Consider the following 23678-nt stretch of genomic DNA (forward strand, 5'->3'; position numbering starts at 1 on the left):
GCTACTGCCATCTCATCCAGCCTTACCCAATCTGTGACTCTGTGAAAATATATAATCATCTCACTTTTATTTTGAAATTTGATAATTCTGCTTTTAATCCTCAGCTTTTACAGTGTGCTGTATTCATGAACATACTTCAGGAGTTGTTTGTCTGGCTTCTCAAGGTTGCTGACTTTGGTAATTCACTAGAAGAAATGTACTTATGTCCTAGTGTGGTTGAGAAAATTTTAGTATTTAATATATTGGTGGTCAAGGTGAACACAAGGTGGTCAGGCAGTGTGTGTGTTTGAAATCTGCAGCTGTGGGTGTTGAGGGATTTGCTTACACGTGAAAGCTTCAGTTGTTCATACTGAGGGCCAGAGTTATGGGTGATAAGCAGAGCCCCCACCTTGCAGGTGCATCTGTGGAAGCCAGGAGACCTTGGAAACAAGAAAGACAGGTTGTAGTTACTGTGTGCCACTCCCCTCTTCTACTGAAGCGGCAAATATATTAGGAAATAAAATGGAAAAATAAATTACATCAACGTACTATAACTTTGCAAAGCTAAAACATACAGAAGGCTGATAATTCACAAAGCAGAGCTTGGCCACATGACGTGCATGTAATGTTTTTCATGCAACTTTCTGTCATTAAATGGGATGTTATTTTTTTTAGTGGACCGTAAAATATTCAGACCATGTCCTGTGGGCAAGTGGTTATTACTGAAATAAACTTTACTCTTGGTATCTCAAAGGCACTTGGAGCAGAGTTGCCAAGTCATAGATCAGTTGCTGAGTCTCAGTGTCAGCAGTAAATGCATGTTTGTTCCTAGGAAAGTAAATGCAGACATGAATTCAGAGTAAATGATCCATATAGAAGATGCTACGCCAATAAACTAAGGCAAACTCCAGTTTGCTTTAACAAAGGGTTTATCTGAGTTCCCTGAAGGGATTCCAGATTTGTACCATTACCTACTTGCTTTTATCCAAACTTACTAGCAGAATAAAAAACCACACTGTATTTTTGCTTTATTTTACCTGTGTTCCTTCGTAACTAAAATACTGACACAAGCATTTAAGCTGAAGCCCAGGCTGAAATAATTTAAATCATCAGTGAAACAGTCTAAGTTCCAGCGTGAGAAACTTGCTTAAAAACTTTGGGTGTTATTTTGTTGTTTGTATGTCATTCTCATGAAAAGGCTGCTTTGATGACCAAATTACTGTTTCATGGAAACCTTCTGTTTCAGGGCTGTGAGAGCTCTGTGTTTTCCTTTGTGATGTGAAATACCACATGGGAATGAGATCTCATTTACACTCATGGCTGAGTCTGACCAAGATCCCCTGGGTAATTTTGCTTCTCCTTTCTATTAAAGCTTCAAAAGAGGCTAGAGTTATATTTACATTTGTAAATTGATTTCATCCTGCATTTTTGTTCATTATGATCCCACTCTTAGAATCTGAATGCACAAGAGTATTTCACCATTCTAGGTGGAGAAGGATTGGAGTTTTATGTAAGAAGGAATGTGTCTGAGCTCTGTGCTGTACAAGTATTCTTTGTGGTTGTGTTCAGCTCTTGTAGGACTGTCAGGAAGGAGAGAAGTGTGAAACTACTTAGGTGATGGCAGTCTGGGAGTTCTTAACCCTCCTCCTGTCCACACACCAAGGCAATGATGATGGAGTGAAGTGGAACTGGACTTGAGGATCCATTGCTGCTGCCGTGCTGGGCCCTGGCATCATGCTTTCTTTCTGAGCAGGATGCAGTGCCTCCTCCAGTGGGTGATGCAGAGTGTACATCCCTCTGCTGGGCTACTTCCTGGTGAAGATTCCCAGGAGGTACTCTGTTCTTTGAACCTCTCCCACTTAGCCCTTTACAAAGGCACACTCAACACATGATGTTGTGTTGACAAACAGTTCTGCTTTTCACAGTTGTGTGATGTTTTTTCAGAAGCCCAGCAAGAGTGGCAGTAGACCAAGTTCCCTGCAACCCCCTTGTGTCTGTGTCCCAGTGTAGCTTTCAGGGGACATCTTTAGATGTAGTCTCTTGGGGCTTTTTGGTGATTTTAATATTTATTGTAACCTTTGGTATTGGGTACTGCACAATAAAACCCAGTATCAGCTGGATGTCAGTATGAGGAAAGTTGAAACCTGTTCCACAGGGTTGAGGTTTTAAATGCACTCTGTGGCTCCCAAAGCTATCTGCTATAGCTGTGTTGTCTTGCTTTTGGTACTGATCTCACTGTCTTACCTGTGAGACTGAGGTACTCTCTGCTGAATGGCAGCATAAACTCAATACCCACAGCCTTGACAGATCCACCACACATTGGTTGTGTGCAGTAGTCACCCTTTGTCTCCTGAAATAACCCCTCATTCACTTTAAAGCATGTGCACTCGGACATATTTTCTCTGCCTCTGCTTATTTGAATAAGCAAATAATTGGAACTTTTTAAAAAAGCATCATTTGCATACTTTTCTTTCTCAGAATATCATTATCTTGAAATGTTTGTGCAAAAATACATAGATTGACTTTGCTCTTAAGAAAATGTCTACTTTTGTTTTGGAGCAGTTTAAAAAAATTTTACAAAATGCTGGATAAAAACCATTTGACAGAGTGAGGGCACAGCTGATTTTGCTAGTGTGCAAAGTAAGAAGTACTGCTTCCTTCAGAAGCTTCTCTCCTTCTTTGGGAGGCTGAAGACTGATTACATGGAGGATGTGCCAGTTTGAAAATAGTGCTGATTGCACTTGCATGGCAAATGAGTTACTTCAGCTGTTGTCCATTGCAGAAGCTGTAAAATGCTTGATTCTTTTGATGTGCTTTTCTGACCAGAAAACAACATTGCATTTTTTTTCAATTTAGTTACACTTTCTATCAACAACATTTAGTTATAAGTTTGTGTTCTGGATAAATGAATATTTAAATTTACATGGGTCCACAGTGATATTTCTTATAAATCCATGGATGTTATTTTTAACGTCTTGGCAGTTATGCTGTTTGAGACCCATTATTTTTGAGTTGACAAGCATTGGTAAGGAGAAGCTCTCCTGACAGGCTGACCTTGCAAAAATGACATGTAAAACTCACAGTGGACTTCCAAGTGGCAGCAAAAATCATTTCAGAGTGAGGCAGTTTTCACACACACTGAGGCATGGAGATATAGAATCTGTATGCAGTTTGTAAAGAATATTTTGCTCACTCTTTTTAGAATCTTGTGACCCCTAGAGTGTACAGAAATGGAGATCCCATAGCTCCTCTAAGCACTGAACACATCCTGGCTCATCAGGGTATCAGCAGTTGTCTTAAGTAGGGATTTCCAGGTTTGTGGTGTTGCTTGGTTACCATAATTCCCACAAGTCTCAAATAAAGAAAGTAAAGCAAATGTAAAAAAAAAAAAAATCCACCTGGTTTCTATTTATGGGCTAGGCTACTGTAGAGTTGCAAACAAAACAGAATTATAAATCCTCTAAAGCTTCTGTAATGGTCATTTTTTTTCCTGAAGTATTCTACTTGGCTGCTCCCAAAGGCTATCTGTTTTAAATATGTTTCATATTGCACAAGTTCTAGGATTCAGCACAAACTCATCATGTTCAGAAGCTGGAATCTTGACAAATTATGGCTTGTGTCATCAACCAGTCTTGGTAACTCCAGCTGGGATACCTTTTCAGGTAGCCTTTGTGTATATCCTTAGATCAGGGCAGGGAAGAGAGTGCAAATCTTAGCTTGGAATATGTTACGGAGTATTTTCTTTACTAATGATGATAATGAATGATCATAACCATTTGGCTAAGGATGTCATGTCATTTTTTTAATATTTTCAAATGTAGCTTCAGAAGTCCTCACCTGCCCTTAGGGGGAATAATTTTGGCGTGTGGGCTCATGTGTTTCAGGAAAAATTCTCATCTTAATTTCAGTTAGCTGCACTTGACAAAGTACACAGACACTCTGAGAATTTGATTAAAGCATATATGTCTAAGTAGCTATTCTGTTGCTATCCCTGCTCCACCAAAGAGTTCTGCAAAATGGAAAGGTTTTTTTGTTGCTTCCAGGCTGAGACAGATAACACCTCTTAAGGCAGTCATTCTATTGCTATGTAACAAATGAGTTTAAGTTGCTTTTCATGAGGTTAACTCCCAAAATAATGCATTTTGGGAAATTGTGGATGAGTTTCTTAGTGAAGAGAGCTTTCCATAAATCTGCTAGGGTCATAGACAGTGTACCTGGTTATGGTGCAGTTGGTTACAGAAACTCTCTTAGTTTCTGAGAGTGGAGAAAACTAAAACTAATTGAGATATCTGTGAGTCAGACAGAGATTGAAGAAAGATCCACACATCCAAGTAAAACATTCCCAGCTGTGGAAAAAACTATCTCCATCTCTCAGAAGTATGGTATATATTTGAAACAGACAGCAGTTCTTGTAGGAAGTAGGACATGTGAGTATTGCCCTATGTTCATTGTCTGAGAATTTGTGCTTTGACTCAGTCCTCTAGCCATTTTGGGCTTCCAGTGGGTCCAGTTCTTCTGACAGTGGAGAGATTTCTCATATGGTGAGATACTAGGTGTTCAGTGGTGTGGTGTTGAATTTCCAGTGTCGTCTGGCTCATCTGTGTGGGTGTTGTGGGTCTATTCCAGCTCCAGTACTGTCAGGAGGAATTGGATTAGGCCCATAATGCTTTGGGAGTAAATTATTGACTGATGTTACATTAGGAGGAGTAAAAAACTGAAATTATGAGAGATCATTGGTAGAATAAAGGTGCTTACAGATATCCTATAAAGGTGCATACAGATATCCTATCATTTGCCCAACTGTGATATCATTGTATGACTTGTGTCGCTGAACAGAAATCTGGTGTAGGATGAGAGCTGGTCCAGTCCTGAAGCTTTTATTTTGTTGTTTCCCAGTCCTAATGTCAACAGATTTTTTTTGTCATACAGTTTCTAGCAAATACCAGATGAGGATGGTTTTAGACAGAAAGCTTTGTACTGCTTTTGTTGCAGTAAGAAGTGCATGTTGTAAATGGTGATATGAATTGTCCTCTGAAGGCTGGCTCCTGCTGAGTGTGCTTTGCACTGCATGCCCTGGCCAGGATTAAAAACTGCAGTGCACAAAATGGAGCATCTTGGGTTAAAGGCAGGCAGAGTTCAGCTTTGGAAGTTGTTGTTACTAACTGACTGATACTGGCAGGATCTTAGCACTGTGTTGAAGTGTAGCAGTGGCAGACAAGAACAAACCCTGATTGAGCACATCAGAACCTGCAGTCTGTGCTGGGCGTAAGGTTGAGAGTAGATGTCTTAAGGTCTGACTGTCAAAGAAAGTGAGGTTTGATTTCCATGTGCTAAACAGCTGCATTGGCAGGTAGGGAAATGTGACTCACTAGCTAGGTCAAAAGCAAAACCCAGAAAAGGGCCAAAAAACTCCAAGTGCCATAATCATCAACAAAATCTCACTTTTTTGTATGTGGACCAGCAGACTGTAAATAGCCTTTGCAGTCATTCATATCAGCATTCAGAAGATCCCCTGCCTTGTGCTGGCTTTCTTCTCACCTAGATGTTCCATCACTGGCCTCACCAAAGAAATATCCTGAAATAAAAGCCAGCTGTCTATAGTCCAGTGTTTCCTTGTGTTATCAGCATTCATCCCAGCTCAATATGCCTCCAATTCCACTATAAACTTAGCTTTTAATATTTTTTAAAAATAAGCAAAAAACCAACCCAAAACAGAAGCCACACAAACTATTCTTAACAGACTCTGACAACTTTCAGTTAATTATAGTGCTACTACAGTCACTATATACAATCTGGGATATATTTAGCACGGTATTTTGCACAGGTGTGCCAATCCTATTTGTGTAGGATATTTACTTGGGAATGGAGGGATTGAAGGTTATGTTTGCTGTTGGGGTCTAGAAGGCTCATGGGTCTGCAGTGGAATTAGATGAGTGCAGTGTTAGAGTTTTTGAGCTCTTCTGTGTAATGGGTGTGTTGTGAAATCCTAGGTTAAGGCTGCAGTCAGGGTTAGACATCAGAAGAAAAGGGTCAAAGGCCTTGTTTTACTATTCTGAAGAGTAAAGATTCCTGTAGGATGAGGACTCCAATCTAGAGTGTTATATAGCTCGTGTTATGCTTTGATTCTGCTCTTTAGGTTCATTAAGGGCCATGTCACAATGAATAGCTATTCTGATCTAGATTTAAACTTCGTGTCTGGTTCTTCTGTTATCACATATCACATTAATACAAGGATTAGGGAGCTGTCGAAAGAGTCACAGCTCAAGATGGGGAGGGATTAAAATGCTTGGGTTATTTGTATGTCCTGCAGGGCTGTACCCTGCAATGAGCACTGATTCCTGGCAGGTGTTTGGGCTTATGTTGGTTTTGGTGCAGTTGTTTGTCACCGAGCTCTGGTGGATCTGCACTTTGGTGATGTGGTATCTGAAGCTCTGTTTTTTATCTCTTCATACTCTGCAGTGGAGGACAATGTCTTGAAGGTTCTGTGAGGGGGTGTCATGTCATCTCCATGCACATGGCCTTCATCAGCCATGGCTCTTCCACAGAGGAATATGGGCCAGTGTTTTTCAGCCTGCATTCTAAGGCCTGCATAGTGACAGCATGCCTTCCTATTCCAGCATCTTTTCGTTGTTTGAGAATAAAAGTCACTTGACTTTTCATTATAATGGAAATTTATATATAATTGACCTTTCATTATAACGGAAAATTACTTGAACATTTGCATGTTAAGCGACAGTATTATCTGTGATGATACATAAGTCAAATAACTTCCTTATAACTGTTGTTGTACCTTTTCTCACGATTTCCTCCCTCCACCCTTGAGTAATTTTTTCCTGCATACTGTTTGATAACATGTCATGGACCATTGAGTAAAGACAAAGTGGTGATTTAGGGGAGCTGATCAAACTGTGGAAAGATGTCCTATAGAATTAATTAATTTTTTCAAGGTAATAGATCTCATTTGGTCAAATTTGATAGATGTGGTATTGCTTGGGAAGAGCAAATCTTTACTGCATGCAGTAAAATGGGGAGGGTTTAGAATTGTCCATATAGTGTGCTGTTAGCTATCTGCTTTGTTATTTTACGGTGATGCAAAAGAAGAACTTTGGACTGCAATTTTTTGCTTACGTTCCTTTGTGTTTTAAAACAGTTTCTAATAATAGCTCTCAAGGGGCAATAATTATAATTCTGGCTTGAATAATTTCATACCAGTGACCATATTTCTTGACCACATTAAAAACCGGGATTCTGACATTATCTGTCACTTTCTTCTTCAAATCTTGTTAAGTTCCAAAGGACAAAAATTGTCAACTCATTGGAGGAAAAAAACATTTTTTAAAAGCCATAAAGCTTTTACCATTTGATTTTTTCAGGTTTTATTTTTCCAGTGAAGTTGAAGAAGATTCTCCTACATAGCCTGGGTTGAAAAAGATCAAAACTGGGGTTTAGCAGGTGATGTGATGCAGGGAAAAGGAGGAATCGCTAGGATGCCTCAGTGCAATAATGTCTGTGATCTGATTTGCTGTGTTTAAATCCTAAAAATACTTCCTGCAGATCACAGGCACTACTGGAAGGAGTTAATTGTCTGGATGTTGGCATAAGAAGTGCAGTAGCTATTAGGAATATTTCTGTCTTCTCTGTTTTGATTCAGGTGCTCACTGGACAAAAGGGATGAGTTCTCAGCCTTTCTTTGTGTCCCTTTGAGGGAAACAGCCAAATCTTGCCCTTGCTTGCCCCAAAGAAAAAACTCCTGGTAGGGCCATCACATAGGTCTCTTCCCCAGTGCTTGGTTGGGGTATTCTGCCCAAAGGCAAGGAATTGGGTGTGCCTCCCTCACCAGGTTTCCAACCCCTCTATTCATCTCATGGATCTGTGCCTGTTGTGTAGATTCCAACATCCAGAAACGCTCTTTAACACTGACATGTGTGAGTGCTTGTATTTCTTCATTGAAGCATCACATTTTAAATTGCTCTATTCATTCCTTTGATTTTGAACATAACTGTGACTCAGCAAGCCATGCAGAAATGTGTGTAGATTGTAATGGACTTTGGGACATAAGCTGTGAGTGTTTGTTGTGGGAGTCTTTGCCAGGTGAAGTGCTTCAGGGAACATCTGGCTGTTTTGGATGCAGCAGCAATTAAGAGCTTTCTGCCTTGCTTTAAACTAAAACCTGTGATGCTGACAGGACTTTTGCAGTCTAAAATTTGTTTTGGCCTTGGCAAGATATGTAGTTTCAATAAGGATAAAATGAATTAAATATGAAAGCAGTCACACTCTTCTAGTCTGTACATAGAGGTAGTATTTTGTAGTACAAAAGGAAAAATTTGTAAAGACAGTCCAGTCATAGTGGCTTAGTAGAGGCTGATTTCAGCAATCGGGATGTTCAGAAACATTGCAATATTCTTTTAGGATTAGCTGAGGGACTGCTAAACAGATCCAATTCCAAAGCAAACAAGGACCAGTGTGCAACTCATTTAATAGCTGCCAAAGAGGAATAATTTCTATCTGGCATGCATGGTAAACCATAGACCATGACTGCCTTGTCCTCACAACTGCACAAGAGAATACAAAGCTTAACTACTTCCCTGCACTGATGAAATTGGGAGATCAGTTTCCATTCATCCGTGTACAGATGTAAACAGGCACTCAGTTTTCCATGTGGTTGTGTGTCTTTAACTTTGGGGACAATTCCTCTGAAATTTATATGTAAATCAGCAAAGGCCTTGTATTGCGAACAAAGTGCTGGTGTAACCCTTTGGGTTTCCCTTTGTTTCATCTGAGTTAGTATTCTTGAGATGATAATGTTGTTTCTGGAGAATGACCACAGTGAAACTGCACTAGTGCTGCTCAGAAAGGTTGGATTAGTAGCTGCTATGCACCTACAGCTCTCTTGCATTAATGATAAAACAGTTTTTGTTGCTTAAGTTTGTCTTTCTGCACATCCCATGTACTGGCTAGTTTGAGCTTAAAATAGGTGCTTTAAAAACGGGTTTGTTTCAGTGGAGAATTGTATGTGTGGTCAGGAATGGGACTAACAACGGAGCTTAGGTGATTGCCTAAGCTTTCATGGCAGTGAAGATAGGGCCTTAGAAAAGATAAGCCCTGTAAAACAGATAAGGGCACCCCCACGTGTTGATCACAGCAGTAAAGGAATGAGGGATATTTATTTCACAAAAGTCTTCTGTAAGAAGAGAGTAAAGCAAAATAAGAAAAAAAATAAAGTACTTGTTTGATTGTTGTTTTTTTTTTTAACTTCCAGCTGTTTTTGCAGGAGATACAGTCTTTTGGAGAAGACAGAAAAATAGGAACAGAAACTGGAGTAATTTGCAGTGGTAAGATACTTTTTATCTCTCTTTGCTGATCCTTCTGGTAGGAAGGTTCTTTACTTACAGGTCTGTCAGTGCAAGAGCAAGAAGCCAGGAACTTTGGGGGCTGCTTTTGCCAGATAAGTGCAGTGTATTTGAACATCTTGGAACTTGAATCATGTGGAAATCATATGATTTCCCACTCTAGCAGAGTGGCTTGGAGGGACCTTAAAGATCATCTTGTTCTGAGCCTCCTGCCATGGCCAGGGATACCTTACAATAGACCAGGTTGCTGAGAGCCCCATCCAGCCTGGCCCTGAACACTCCCAGGGATGAGGCAGTTTTTTCTCCAGAGTCTATCATTCACCATTCCATATAAATTTCTCTCCTTCGTCTTCTTTCTCTCTGTCAGTGAGTTGACTTATGCTATATGGTCCTACTGCTTCTCCTCACCATCCACTCATCTTTTGTAATTGTTTGAATGACTGTAAAGATGTAGCATGGTTTGCAACTGAAAGTTCTGCTCAACTGGTATTCTGAAATCATATCACACTAAGTATAGTCCAAAGTGATGTTCAGAGGGCAGTGGGAAAGGGTAGCATTGTAATAATTAAAAAAATTAGATGCACATGTAGACTACAAAACTGAAAAATGGGGGCTCTGCAATTGCCTAATTTTAGAGGTCCAAACTCCATGGTTTTTGTCACTTTTTGGATAAAATATTTATTTGAACATATCAAGTAATTCCTTTTGCCATTTTGTCCAAAGGAGGCAGTTTCTCTGTGTCCAGCATGTTAAAAATCATAAGCCAAGTTTGTTCCAAGCCTGAATCTAACAAGTTGAAAGTTTTAAGGACCTCATCCTTCTGTGTAATTCTAATAGAGATGACCATTTTTGTCAAATGTCTGTAAGGTTCTCCAGTTTCCTTGCAGCTTAGGACACTTGGATTGTGTCCCTTATGAATGGCTTCCTGAGAAATCTTCACTGAATCACTTAGTTCCTCAATTTTAAATCTATAAGATGATATGACAATACTCCTGCATGGTGTGTCAGAATGATAAATATGATTATGTATTGAAGTTTCTGAAATGCTCAGGCATTGTAATAAACAGATGGAAGAAGTGATTTCATTTGTACATTATTTACTTCATCCACCCTGTTTCTGTGGAGGTAGTTATGCTGTTTCTTAAGGATTTCCTTTTTGCTTTAGATTTTTTACACAGAATTGCCACATGGCAAACTTTCCAATCTTGTGGTAGTGGAAAGCTCACAGGGAGTGGCTGAATAGAGTCAATCTGGTAGTTAATACTTCAGCATACTAAACTCAGTAGTGGTGAGCTGTGTGACTTCCTCAAAGGAAAGAAGATAAAGATACGTGCCCAAAGTGGTTCTTAGGCATCTGCTGATCACAAGTGTGGCCAAGTACATGATGAAATATTGCTTGTCTGGCTCTGAGCTCTGTACAGTAAAGCAGAGTGACTCATTGGGTCAGTTGCTGACCAGAAGTTGAGCTGTCAGAAACAGATGGGCTGCCTAGAGAACGAGATATCTTGGAAGCATCTCCACCCTTGTCAGCTGTGTTACACAGCACAGGGATTTCTCAAAAGCAGTGATTTCTGGGAAAGATGCTGGTTTTTCAGCTGCACTTGGTCTTCCACAGCAGAATGATATCTTGTGGCCCTGAGAATAAGGAAACCTGCTGGCTTGTTCGTAAAGATCTGTATTTGTGAATCCTGTACTTGGAGGGGTAGTAATAGGGAGGTCAGTGAAGATCTTAGACTTGCAAAGGGTTGTTTTTCAGCTCTGAGAAGCCTTCAGGCTGCTACTAAAAGATGTCTGTGTGTAAATGTTCTTTCTGCAAATGAGGCCAAAATCTTTAGTCAATTCTGAAAATCTTTTCCTGTAGTCCCCTCCGCTTCTTTACCCCTCAGCAGAATGAGAATAACAAATGCTTCCTCAGACTGTAGAGCTAGGATAAGGATTATGCTCAGCTCAGATATATAGAGGTAAAGTGCCCTACAAGTATCTAGAGAAATAGTTTTTGTAGACACTGAATACTGAGGCAAGTTCTAGATCAGAATCTGAGAAGAGAGTACACCAATCTGGGATGGGTTTTCAGTTTGACTTGCTCTGGTGGGTTCACCCTGGCCAGCAGCCAAGCACCCACACAGCTCCTAACTTACTCCCTGCAGCAGCTCTCCACAGGGGGATGGAGGAGAAAATAGGGAGAACAAAAGACAACTCCTGAGTTAAGAAAACATTTAATAGGTAAAGAAGAGCTCAGGGGGTGAAAAACAAGCAGTGCAAGGGAGATGGCACACCAGGTGATGGCGGACTGATATCCAGCCAGTCTCCAAACAACAGCCAAAAAACTTGCTTGAAAACAAAAATACCCTTTTCTTCCTTTATCCCAATTTTTATTTATGAGTTGAGGATGCATCATGTGAAATATCCCTCTGGTCACTCTGAGTCAGCTGTCTCACCTGTGTCCCGTCCCAGCCTCTTGCCCACCCTCAGCCTGGCTGTGGGGGTGTAGTGGGAAACAGAGGTGGCCTTGACACTGTGCAAGCACAGCTCAGCAGTAGCCAAAACACTGGTGTGTTGTCAGCACTGTTGTGGTCACAGAGCCAGAACAGGCACCATGGCACCATGTGGGTTGCTGTGAAGAAAGTTAACTCCATCCCAGTCAGACCCACCACAACCCCAAATCAAACTACATTTTTTACTTAATTTTTAATTAAAAAAATTAATGGTACGGAAAACTGAATGATAAGAAGAACAAAATCCTGTTGTAAGATCTTAAGAACAGAGTATTCTTCATTAGAAATGTTTTCTTATATGTGCAGATGTGAAATTTTCATTAGAATCATGCACCCCTCTGAAACAGTTCAAAAAGACTCCTGAGAATTTACTGAAGTTCATTTGTCACTGAAAGGTGTGTTAAAAAATTGTTTCAGGAAATTCAGTAGCACTTAAGTGTTTATCTGAATAGTGTTTGCAAATTCAAGCTGACTCTGTCCTGCAAGAACAGTTCTGGAGAAATTTTACCCAGTGTGAACATCAGACCTATGTCACAAATGGGTAATTCTCTAATTGCTTACAGCTGCATCTTGTTATTGTCTGTATAAGTATGTAATTCTGTGCCTTAAAACAATCAACTGAGTCTTCTATATCATTGAAACTGGACTGATAAAATGCTTTCAAAATTGAAACGTTAAGAATTAGATTTATGGGGTTATCCTAAGAAATGGAAAAACTGAAAAAAATAAAAGATTTTGACATAGGAATGAAATCTTAGTTCACTTCTGAAAAAAATCAGTGAATGGCCCTGTTCTTCCCTGCAACACCTTACTTTTGGTTATGTATGCTGCTGTCAGTGAAAAATAACTGGTAGCTGTGTGATGCAGAGAGTTCAGGTAATTCAGATTAGAGCTTACTGATTACTTTGATGAGTATCAAAGTCTGAAACTGAAAGCAAGTTGAGCTTTCATGGATCTTTTAGATAAAATAATTGATATTAGAGGAGACTATTGAATTATTGAGTTGATTCTTTATTTTTAGAGTATTTGGCCTGCTCTGTTATTGGTGGCCCTTCTTTATTCCACTTGTTAATATGAAGAGAGATAAGTTTTTGTTCCTGGTAGTGAAAAGCATCACAAAGCATACACAAATGGGTAGCAGTGTGACTGGTCTAAATGTCAGATTTCAAGGCAGTCACCTCCAAACCTCTTACTAGGTTTGTCAGTCAATGCTGTCATTCCAGGAGAGAGATGACATTATGGGATTTGGTTGATCATGCAGTAAGCACAGTGAAACTGAGACTCCAGTGCCTTCATAAAAAGTTCTGTGCAATTTCTCATGCCTTTTTAACATTGAAGCACTGACTTGAATGAAACTTTCCTTGTATGGTGGAGAAGAGTGAACATATTCATAAAAGACAGCCCACAGTGAAGGCAAAATAGAATTGCTCCCATCCAGTATGTTTTGAAATAGTTCAGCTGTAAAGGTTCATGATTAGAGCAGGTAGTTTTTCTTTGCCAGTGATAACTTCCATTTTTTGTTCCCTCTATGGAGCAGGCAGTTGGAACAGGTTGGAATTATGGAAATCTTTGTTTACAACACCAAAGGAAGAAATGTTCTCTGAGGCCACTAGGATGGAGTGTGTATTCTGCTAGAAGGGAGGATAAAGGCAGCAATTTGTGCCCTGCCCAAAAGCGAGGTCTACGTGGGGATAAAGTGGTGAAAGAGTTCTTGTATTTTTCTCCAACTGCACAGTTCAGGCAGTTTAAAAAGAGCCAAAGCATTCCCTGTTGCTGTGCTCTGATTGTGAGCAAGGTGGCTAGACTGTCTGATCTCAGTTAATGAGCAGAACCCCTGGAAAATAGTGATAAAGTTCAGGTCTTGGCAAGTGTGTCAGTGTTATTGGCAAGTAAATTTCATGTTTAAGGAAGACAGCCAATGGAGCTGAATCTCATCCTGTGCAAATTGTGTCTCATACATGGGTCTTTTTTTCCTCTGTTATTGGAGAGTCCCAATACTGAGCAACTATAAATCCAGCTCTCTTCAGCCAAAGTCCTAGGTTCTGTGGATGCCAGTGACAGAGCTCTGTTAACCACAGAATCCAGTCACAGCTCATGTCTGTTGCCTGCAGAGCCAGCCCTGCTTGTTTTGGTGTGTGGCTAAATTGGAGATGTGAATTTGTGGCAGCTCTGACTGTGCTTTTGTCTACAGTAAGAAATCTGTATGAGTGACTGCCAGAACTGCTTGTTATGAATGAAGGTGATAACTTTGTGAATGGCTTCATGAAAATACAGTCAATTTGTGAAGGACTAGCTGTTCAGGAGTCACCTCTGCCTTTACTTGGTGAGGCTGTAGAATAATGAAGGAAAGGCGTGACTGATGCAGCGCTTTACTTGATAATAAATGCTGTGATCAGCTCTTCTGTGTCTGCACAAGCCACAGTAACTTCCTGCTATGTTAAGTTGAACTTTGCTTATTCCAAGTTTTGCTGTGATTTGGGCTTTTTGGGAAAGGATAGCTGACTAACAGGGATTTCATTTAGCTGTTGGGGAACCCTTGCTTAGCTGGTGTTCAAGAAGTGCTTTGGCTATGCTGAAGTAGCTTCACTGAGCCCCAACAAAACCCATTTGATTGGGGAATTCCTAGCTAGCTCAGTTTATTGTCTGGAAGTTCTTACTGCTGACAGGATGGTTAGAGCAAGTTGAGATACTGAGAGTTTGACTTGCTGAGACTTTGGCTTGCTCAGTGTGGTAACTGTTAACCAGCACTGGGTTTTTGATAGTGCCTACATGCAATATATAAGAGCTTGTCAGTGCTGTTGTAATGTTGCTAATTAACAGCAGTGAGAAGAGAGACTTAGCAGTTAAAGCAGTTTTGAGCTTTCCATACAAAACATGCTTTTTTGTATGCTTGTGGTGGATTGACCCTGGCTGGATACCACCAAAGCCTCTCTGTCCCTCCTCTCCTCAGCTGGGTAGGAGAGAGAAAACGTAACAAAAAACTTGTGGGTCAAGATGACAAGGACAGATCACTCAGCCATTATCATCACAGGCAAAACAGACTAGACTTGGATAGACTAGCTTAATTTATTACCAGTCAGTACGAGTAAGATAATGATAAAAAACCCCTAAATTTTAAAACACCTTTCCCCCCAGCCTTTCCTTCTTCTCAGGCTTAACTTTACTCCCAAGTTCTGTAACTGCTCTTCAGAGCAGTGCTGGTGGAAGGGTAATGTGGGTCATGGTCAGTTCATTACACATTGCATCTGCTGATCCTTCCTCCTCAGAGAAAGGACTCTCCACACTCTTCCCCTACTCCAATGTGGGGTCCCTGCCATGGAACACAGCCCTCCATGAGGTTCACCAACACGGGGCCTTCCCACGAGCTACAGTTCTTCACAAACTGCACCAGTGTGGATTCCTGCACTGCACCAGCAAGAGTCCCTTCCCATGGGGTGCAGTCCTTCAGGCACAGCCTGCTCCAGAGTGAGCCCCCTATAGCATCACAAGTCCTACCAGCCAACTTGCTCTAGCATGGGCTCCTCTTCCCAAGGGTCCACAGGTCACTGCCAGGAGCTTGTTCCAGTGAGGGCTTTCCACAGGGATACAGCCTCCTTCAGGCATCCACTTGCTCCAGTGTGGTGTCCTTCACACTCTGCAGGTGGATCTCTGCATCCCTATGGACCCCCATGGGCTACAGGGGCACAGCTGCCTCACCATGGACTACCCGGGAATTTCAGCTCTGGTGCCTGCAGAACCTCCTGCCCTTCCTTCTCTACTGATCTTGGTGTCTGCAGAGATGTTCCTTTCACATATTCTTTCTTAGTCCTCCCTCCACCTGCAATTGCTGCTGCACAGCTTTTTTCACCCCACCCTTCTTAACTGTTATTCCAGAGGCACTGTCACAGCTGCTGGTGGGATTGACCTTGGCCAGTGGCAGGTGCATCTTGATGCTGACTGGCATTGACTCTATTGGACATGAGGGAAACTTCTGGCAGTTTCTCACAGAAGCCATGCCTGTAACCCCTCCACTATCACAACATTGTCACACAAGCCCAGTGCAGTGTCAGAAACCTGCTGGTGTCCACGCTTGCCCAAGTGGGTTTGGCATCCTTTAGCACACTGAGAGTTTCAGCTGGTAGGGCCTGCAGTGGTAACTAGTAACCTACGTAACTACAAGTTAGAGCTTAATTCTTGAACACTGAATTCTGTGCAGCAAGTAGTATTTTACCTTATCCTCCAAAGCTGTCTTAAAGATTCATCTTCAGAAATTCTGGACAGATGCAAAGTAAAGGTTTATCCACAGATTTTATAGTTTCCTGGATTCTGGCATGCCATAGATCACTTACAGTAAATAGTGTAAATTCACTTACAGTAAATACAAACAGATGAGCTGAAAGATGCTCTAGAATGTGTACCTGTGCTATACAGTAAAACTGAGCTTACCTGTCTTTGAGAAAAGTACTTTAAAATAAGATGTACTTTTATTTTCTTGAAAATGTTCCTCACTAAATAAAGTATCTTCTTTTCATTCTGTTGATAGTTACTGCATTTGCTGTCCATATGTTGCAGTTAGTCAAACAGCTTTTTATCTCTGGGTTGCCCTTTCCAACTTAAGAAACCTGTAATTTAAAAAAAAAAATTCAAAACCTTAATATACCTGTCTAAACAGGGACCTCAGTTCATGCATGTCAGCAACACTTGATATGCTATTGACCTTCAGAAACAGAAAGGCTTTTTGAGATTGTCCCCTGACTATTGGGGAGGGTGTGGAAGGGGGGACTGGTTAAGGTGCTTTTGCATATTTTTAGCAGTATGCAGTCTGCATTGATTGACTGTACTTTTGCAGTTAATGTTGATGTAGCTGGGTAGTGGGGGTTTCAGTTGAAAAAAATGTTGAGTTTCTTTTGGGGTTTACCTCTAAAAAGTGCAGTTCAAAGTCCAGTGAATGCTCTAACAGCCGCTTATTCATGTGTAATAGCAATTAGGTTGAAGGACTGTATGAAACAATAAGCAATTATGGATTAACTTATTTATGTGGTTTTGTTGTTGTTTCCAGGAATACCTTTTGTTAACATTAGAAAATCAATGTTTTCCTCGGCACTAGGAAGGTGGGGGAGGAGAGAAAGGCTGTTATTTGTCGTAAATCTGAGAATTCCAAAATGTTATTGGTAGTGACAATGTAGTGTCTGACTCTACAGGTACTGTTAATATGGGAATACTGCTGGGCCTGTGTCTGTTCATTGTGGATATACATCAGGTGATTTTACTAGAGAAACTCGTAAACATTTGTTAAAGCTTTTATGTACATATATTTTGCGTGTGTACATATGTATATAATATATAATAATTTAAATACTGTTCAAGGAAAAATTTGCATCTTCTTCAAAGGAACTATATGAGGTGACTTGGTTATAGAAAATGAAAGGCTGCATTTAATTCCAGTGTTTGGTTTTGGAACGTTCAGATTGCTTTGCCACATTTAAATCAGATGTTTACCTTCAAACATATACATAACCACACTGACTCATAAAGTATGCTTACCTATACTTTGAATATATGTTACTTACCTGAGGTCTCACCACACTAAGGCTTCTTCAGGTCTGTCATGCCTCCAGTTGAGCACCTGGCCTTATCAGTTCACTTCAGATGCTCTTTATTCAGGGAGCACTTTCAGAGCTCTGGTGAAATGCTTCCTTTCCCCAAACTCACTGTAAACTTGCCAGTTCATCATGACTGCGGTGCTTCCTTGTGTGCTTGGTCAGGGCAGCTCTGATGACTTCTCCTTCTCTGTCTGCAGTTGGGGGGGCTCCTGTGGGACCAGCAAGAGGCTGGTTCAAGTCCATGTAGCTCTTTGAATTGAAAGGATTGTATTTGCTGAGAGTCAGCCTTGCACATCTAACAACAGTAACCTGGTTCTTCAGAGGTGTCTGAGCAAGAAGGAAAGGTGATGTGGACTTAGAATACTTAATAGAAAGAAGGCTGAAATCAGAATAGCTCCAGAAATCAGAATATCTTTGAACTTGAGGTTTATTCCAACATAGAAAATTTACTGTACTCTACCAGTGTGCTGGTAGAAGTTTGATTCCTTGTGATAATTTATTTCTTGATGTCCAAAACATGTGTGAATTTGAACACTTCTTGACATTCACTTTTTTACTTCTGCTCTTACTGTTTAGAGAAAACACTGTGATTGAGGCAAGTAATACTCCCACTTCACATCCTTCCCTGTTAGCATTCCCATGCTGTGCTCTTGTAGCAGTCCACATTTGGGCAACCGCAAAAGCAAATGAGCCGACGCTGTCTCTTGGCATCCCGTTCCGGGCTGAAATAGGAGCCAGCATAAATGGCTTAATAGCTCAAGTCCCTGGCAAGAACAGCTTGGAAGATAATACCTCGTTTGTAAAAATTGAAAGTTAACGTTCTTTGTTGTTTGCAGGACGGTCATGCAGATGTAGAATTTGAGTGGATAGGTTTTTGCTATTTCACTGCTCCTTATCTGTATGTTTAGGAAGATATTTTGAAGCGCTTGAGGAAGAGCAAGAGGCTAATGTTTATTTTGGCAAGTCTTACTGTGGAAAGTAAGTTTTCTCAGTCTGAATTTTTTTTTCCAGAACCCACATCCCTCCCTCCTGCCTATCAGAGAGAACCATTTTACTGACCATGTAGCTGAATTCTTCTATTGTCAGTTGGGCTCAGCTCTACTAGTATGATATACGTAGTAAAACGGGGAATTCAGATTATGCTGAATCACAGTGATGCTCTGCAGATGTTCCTCCAGGATGCCAGCCAGCAGAACACAGGCTCTAGGCTTCCAGCAGCATTCTCCTGCAGAGTGGGGAGGGTATGGAGCCCCTGCGTGCACTCCCTGAAGTGGGGAGAGTCAGAAGCAAGCAAGTGGATATTTTATCCTGAGCAGCCACTGGGCAATTGTGGTAATTATGCAGTGGTGCTGGGTTTCCTACCTTTGGAGCTCTGGAGTGGGGATATGCCTTTGCTGGTTCTTACCTGGTTCTAGGAGGCTAATAGATGTGTTTGAGGGAAATAAGACAACTCTTTTGAGAAAAACCTCTTAAGAATGGCCTAGGGGTTAAAGTACTTTTCTAGTGTAGCAGCAAGCAGGTTTGGAACAGGCACTAGATGTTCAGTGTCTGTAGACTGGGCTGCTGAAATGAGTTTTTTCTGTTTTTTTCTGTCTCTTCTATTTGAGCTGTTTCATGTTCTTTATATAAACATTTATAGAACAGAACTCCTAATTTTTTCCAAAATTCCAAATATTTTAATGAGTCGATAATTTTCTACCATGAAATGAAAAATTGTTGGGAGACTTTCTGCCTTATGCTATTTCAGCCTTTTGATATTTTTGTAGTTCACTAGAGCTTCTTAATGTGGAGTAGAGTCGGTGTTGCTGAGAGTTCAGTTCTTTGGTAAATGGGTGGTATAAATTGGATGGGTCAAAAAGAAGAGCAATAAGGAAGTGCTGTCACCTCAGTTTAGAATTACATGTGCATTTGACCACTCGACTTTTAGCAGTATATTTGATAGTTGTTCAGGTGACAAAACCAGCAGGACAGGGAGTTCAAACACATGATATGTACATCAGTTTAGGTGGGAAAATATTTGCTTTAGATTACAGACTCTACTTCACATGGCAAGTTGTGCAATTTTAGAAAGGATCTGGCTTGAAAATAAGTGTTTGGCTCCTAATCAGTATGGAAAGAGGATGGGAGGAATTTTCAGAGGTTGTGCCTAAGTCTCTTGAATGTTCACTAGGAAACAGCTCTTCTATCCTATAAAATATCCTTTTAATGGAAAAGCCTGCTGCTGTGCAAGAAGACTCCCTTCCAGAAAGTTGACATTTGTTTGAATTCCTAGATTTTGTTTAAGAGGTGTACTGCCACATGTATTTTGGGGAAGTTTTTCAATGTTTAGAATGCTATTTATTAAAAAATAATGGTGCTTAGTTTATTTTCAAATTTATTTTACTTAAAAGTATGATTATTTCATAAAACATTTAATGCATTCCTTTTCTGTCTGTGTGCCTGCCTATATATCTATATATACACATATATATATATATATATATGTGTGTGTGTGTGTGTGTGTTTGTCAGCAGTTACACAGTATTTACTTTGCACTGGTACCTGTCTGTTGAAACATGGAAACATAGCTCTGCACAGGATTTGCATGTGTCCCTTCCTGCAGCTCTGTTTTTCATTCCAGTAAGTTGCTGTAAATAATGCAGAGCTGACCTTTCTTTATGTGCTTTTTAAATTGATCTCCATTACTCAGATGCAGGATGGCATTAATGACCTTAATATAAGCTACTGGTTTGGATCCTTCTCAGCCCAAGCCGTGTTCTACAGGTTGTTACACTTCCAGGTCTCTGAGGTGTAACTGGTGGTCACTGATCGAGGGTGTCAGTCACCTGCCATGAGCAAACACCAGCTCGTACAGTGACACCAGTCTCTGGGGAAGCCACACTGAAACTTGTGTAAAAGAAGAGCTTCACTTCAGTGGGACAGACCCAGCATTCCAGGGCTGTACAGGAAGAGGGTTTGCTAGCAGCCTCACTTGTGACCAGTGATAGATAATACAGCCAGAATTTTTTGTGATGTCAGTGTCCAAAGCTATGGTTATATCACTGAATACTTGTAAACTGTTTGGATGAAATATTAATGGAGTTTGGGGAAGATGGCAGTCAGTAGCTTTCTTTTGACCATCTCTTAATGTGACCTTGTTAAAGGCTAGAGTGTTCCTCTGCAGGATTCTCATACAGTGGAGCTGCAACACCAAGTGCAGGGATGAGCTGAGGATCCCTCACACGCCACACCTCTGTGAAAACACAAATGCCTGTGGAGCCCACATAAGCAGTGGTCTGGCTTCTCACACACAGGAACTGGGAGAGGGAAGCAAGTCAGCTGACAAGAGGGGAGAAGCAGGGGCTCTCCCTGGGTTACATGGATGGTAGCATCTCTGCTTAGGAAGGGGAGAGCATAACAAGGTCAAAGAGCAATGGGTTTTATCAGAATGAGGTACAGAACTTACTGATGCCTAACCATTTTATTGCAACGCTGACTGGACATGGCAGTGTGTCTGTGGTACCTGCTTAGAGCCATTCCTGCCGTTGGCAGAAATCTGAGGAGGATAGGAGACAGAAGGACCTAGGTGCTAAGGTCTGTCCTTCCTCACATATCCCACTCTCACCTTTGTCCCTTTTTTCTTTTTAGCAGATAGGTCTCTGGTCTCTCAGATATGGACTTTATAGTGTTAAATAGCATAACTGAGTTCCTGATATGCCACTGCACATTTTCCAAGCCTTTACCCCTTACTGCCTGTTTCCAAGCAAGCAGCCTGCAAAGCTGTAGATCTGAGACATCTGCTTCTTCCTCAAACTGTGTAGTCAGGCATTTCAGAAATCCTCAGGAGGAGGTGATGAACAATGGGGGAGCATAAGCCTCCTTTCTGTAGGAGTCCAGAGCTACATGTGGAATCAGTGAGATGCTTTATTTCCTGCATCCTGTTTTCAGATCTGCAGCCAGTGGGTTTCAGGCACAGTGTGGTGACCAGTAGAGAGTCTGGCTGCAGTAGCTGAGCAGGAGGCAGAATGCAGAGGCAACAGCTGCATTCTGTGATTGAGACAAGCGTGACCAGGGACAGTAACGGGACTGGAGTTTGCAAATGAAGAATATTCTGGAATGTTTGTGCACTTCCATACATATGTTTATGCAGGCATTTAAAGAAAAGGATTTTGAAGCCTTCAGATGTCATGAAACTTATCTGGGGTGCTTAACTAGTCTGAAGTGGCTAATCTCAAACTTCCAAAAATCAGGAAATACCAAATGATGATGTGCATAGAAAACTTTTACATGCAGTCATTAGAAAGATATAAAACAGTACTGGAAACCACCAGTTCTGTATTTATAACATTTTATGTTGGTTTTATTAGGTGTGTTCATTCTTAGTGACACAAAAGGCTAAAAGGACAGCTGTGAGGATACTTGTTAATATGTCCTGGGTGCTCCTGACTCTGGTTATGTTTATGCATTTAATTATTATGTTTGTCCTTAGACGCGAGACTACAACAAATAGAAAATCATACCCATTGCTAATCTCAAGATACTGAAGACAGATGTCTGAATAGTGGTATTTCTTGTAGTGGCATGCTGATATTTGCCCATTTGACCTGATTAATTTTTTTCTTTTATTTAAATAAAATCTGAGTGAAAACCAAAATAATTCCTTTCTAAAATGCTTGAATTCTGGAATCTCACTCTCAGAGTTTTTTCAGTCTTTCTGGTGCAACAATATTAGCTTAAAACTGCATCAGAAAAATTGTGTTCATCTCAGGCTTCAGCTGCAGTTCTCTAGTAGCATTTCTGTAAAATGAGAAACAAATTCAAATGTGCAGTGGAGGCCATGTGTCTCTGATTCTGCTGGTTTTGCTTTTACCTAGGGCGTGTGGAAGTCTGCAGGCAAGACAGTGTAATATAATATATATGGATGGATAGGAATCTCATTTGAAAATGAGATGTAATTCTGTAGAGAAGGTAGAAATAGAGAAGATGAAAGCATAGTGCAGGCTGCTACAATCTCATTAGATACTGTCATGGTTTAATCCCAGCCAGCAACTAAGCACCACACAGCTGCTCATTCACTGCCTCCCCATGGGAGTGAGCTTTGAGTGGCAGAGCTTTGTATGCTGAGCCTGACATCATATGATATGGAATATCCCTTTGCTCAGCTGTCCCGGCTCTGTCCCCTCCCAATTTCTTGTGCCCCTCAGGCTCCTCGCTGCTGGGCTGGGGTGAGAGGCAGAAAAGGTCTTGATGCTGTGTAAGAAATGCTGACAGTATCTAAAATATGCCTGTGTTGTAGCTACTCTGAAGAAAATTAACTAAATCCCAGCCAAAACCAGCACAGGTACTTAGCTTTCTTCTTCTTCTTTTTGGAAGTTTCTCTAAAATTGTGATTCCTTTGTTCTGCCCATACCTGTCTAGCTTTTAGGAGCTGGGAGATTTTGACTGAATTATTTGGAAATGAGAACATTATTTGTAATTAAAAATAGAAAATTACATTTAATTAAAATTCATATTTTGATGTTGTTCTACTTCATGGAAAAAATTTGAGTGACAAAATTGTAAACTCTAGTTTCTCTTTTTGTAGACAAAGCTCACTCAGTGACTGGGATTAGAGAAGCATTGGCAAGGGTCAAGTCGGTTAGACCTGGAATTCTTGGTTTGCTGGTGTAGTATTTCCTTATAAAAGGAAACAGTTGCAGTGGGTAGATGAGGAACTAAGACTTTTTTTGGGATGTAGGAAAGCATTCATCCGTAAGCCTACAGATGGGAAATCCTCCCAACACCAGATTATTAGGTGCTGTTTAATGGGGAGTTTTCTGATCCCCCTTGCCAAAGTTGTGTTTTCAGATGTTGAAGTGGTGGAGCAGGTGTCACACACAGTCTCTACTCTGATAGACTTTACTGTGACAGGGTATTTTCACAAATTATATCTTTCTGGCAACCTTAGCATCTGACAGGGTTTTGATGTGTGAAATTTAAATGTGCCTGGTTTTGCAGCAGTGGCAAGACACAGAATTGTTGTGATTCTTTGATGCTTCTGATGCAGGCAATCCCCCCCCATCTATAATGTTGTATAGAATGGAGTGTTTGTCAGCTTTACCTGAGGGTCTGGCTGCTGGAAGGTGTCTGTGGGCCAAATACCTCTGATGCTGGTACCCGTGGGAAGGTGGTGGGCATTCTTGGGATGCTTAACACAGCAGCAGTAGGGTTTCACTGCTGTTTGGAGACAGAAAGGAAACTTCTGTAAAGGCTGAGCCAGCAGCACGTATTTTAGGCTGTGTCAGGTGAGCTCT

The 23678-nt window shown here is 40.9% G+C and overlaps 1 protein-coding gene and 1 long non-coding RNA gene across 7 annotated transcripts in view; one reads left to right on the forward strand and one right to left on the reverse strand.

The window, feature by feature from the left end:
* SPATS2L (spermatogenesis associated serine rich 2 like) overlaps positions 1-23678 on the forward strand; it is a 78496-nt gene that overhangs the window by 8676 nt on the left and 46142 nt on the right. For 2 of the 5 annotated variants that reach the window (XM_064434002.1, XM_064434004.1), the window contains exon 2: positions 9251-9311. The exons of 1 other annotated variant lie outside the window; for it this stretch is intronic. The gene's annotated coding sequence lies outside the window, so the exon portion shown is untranslated. Of the gene's footprint in view, positions 1-9238; positions 9312-23678 lie in introns of all 5 variants that reach the window. 2 more of the 5 variants (XM_064434001.1, XM_064434003.1) reach the window with 1 other exon arrangement.
* On the reverse strand, positions 106-23624 carry LOC135308712 (uncharacterized). Of its 2 annotated transcripts, XR_010369088.1 has the most exons (4): positions 23486-23624; positions 17374-17733; positions 16250-16425; positions 106-419 (listed from the first exon to the last, which is right to left on the reverse strand). It is a non-coding gene; the product is annotated as an uncharacterized LOC135308712 (long non-coding RNA). The 2 variants fall into 2 exon arrangements; XR_010369087.1 differs by lacking the exon at positions 106-419 and having other exon boundaries at positions 14910-16425.

This window comes from Passer domesticus, chromosome 10, assembly GCF_036417665.1.
Source record: "Passer domesticus isolate bPasDom1 chromosome 10, bPasDom1.hap1, whole genome shotgun sequence".
NCBI classification, from domain to species: domain Eukaryota; kingdom Metazoa; phylum Chordata; class Aves; order Passeriformes; family Passeridae; genus Passer; species Passer domesticus.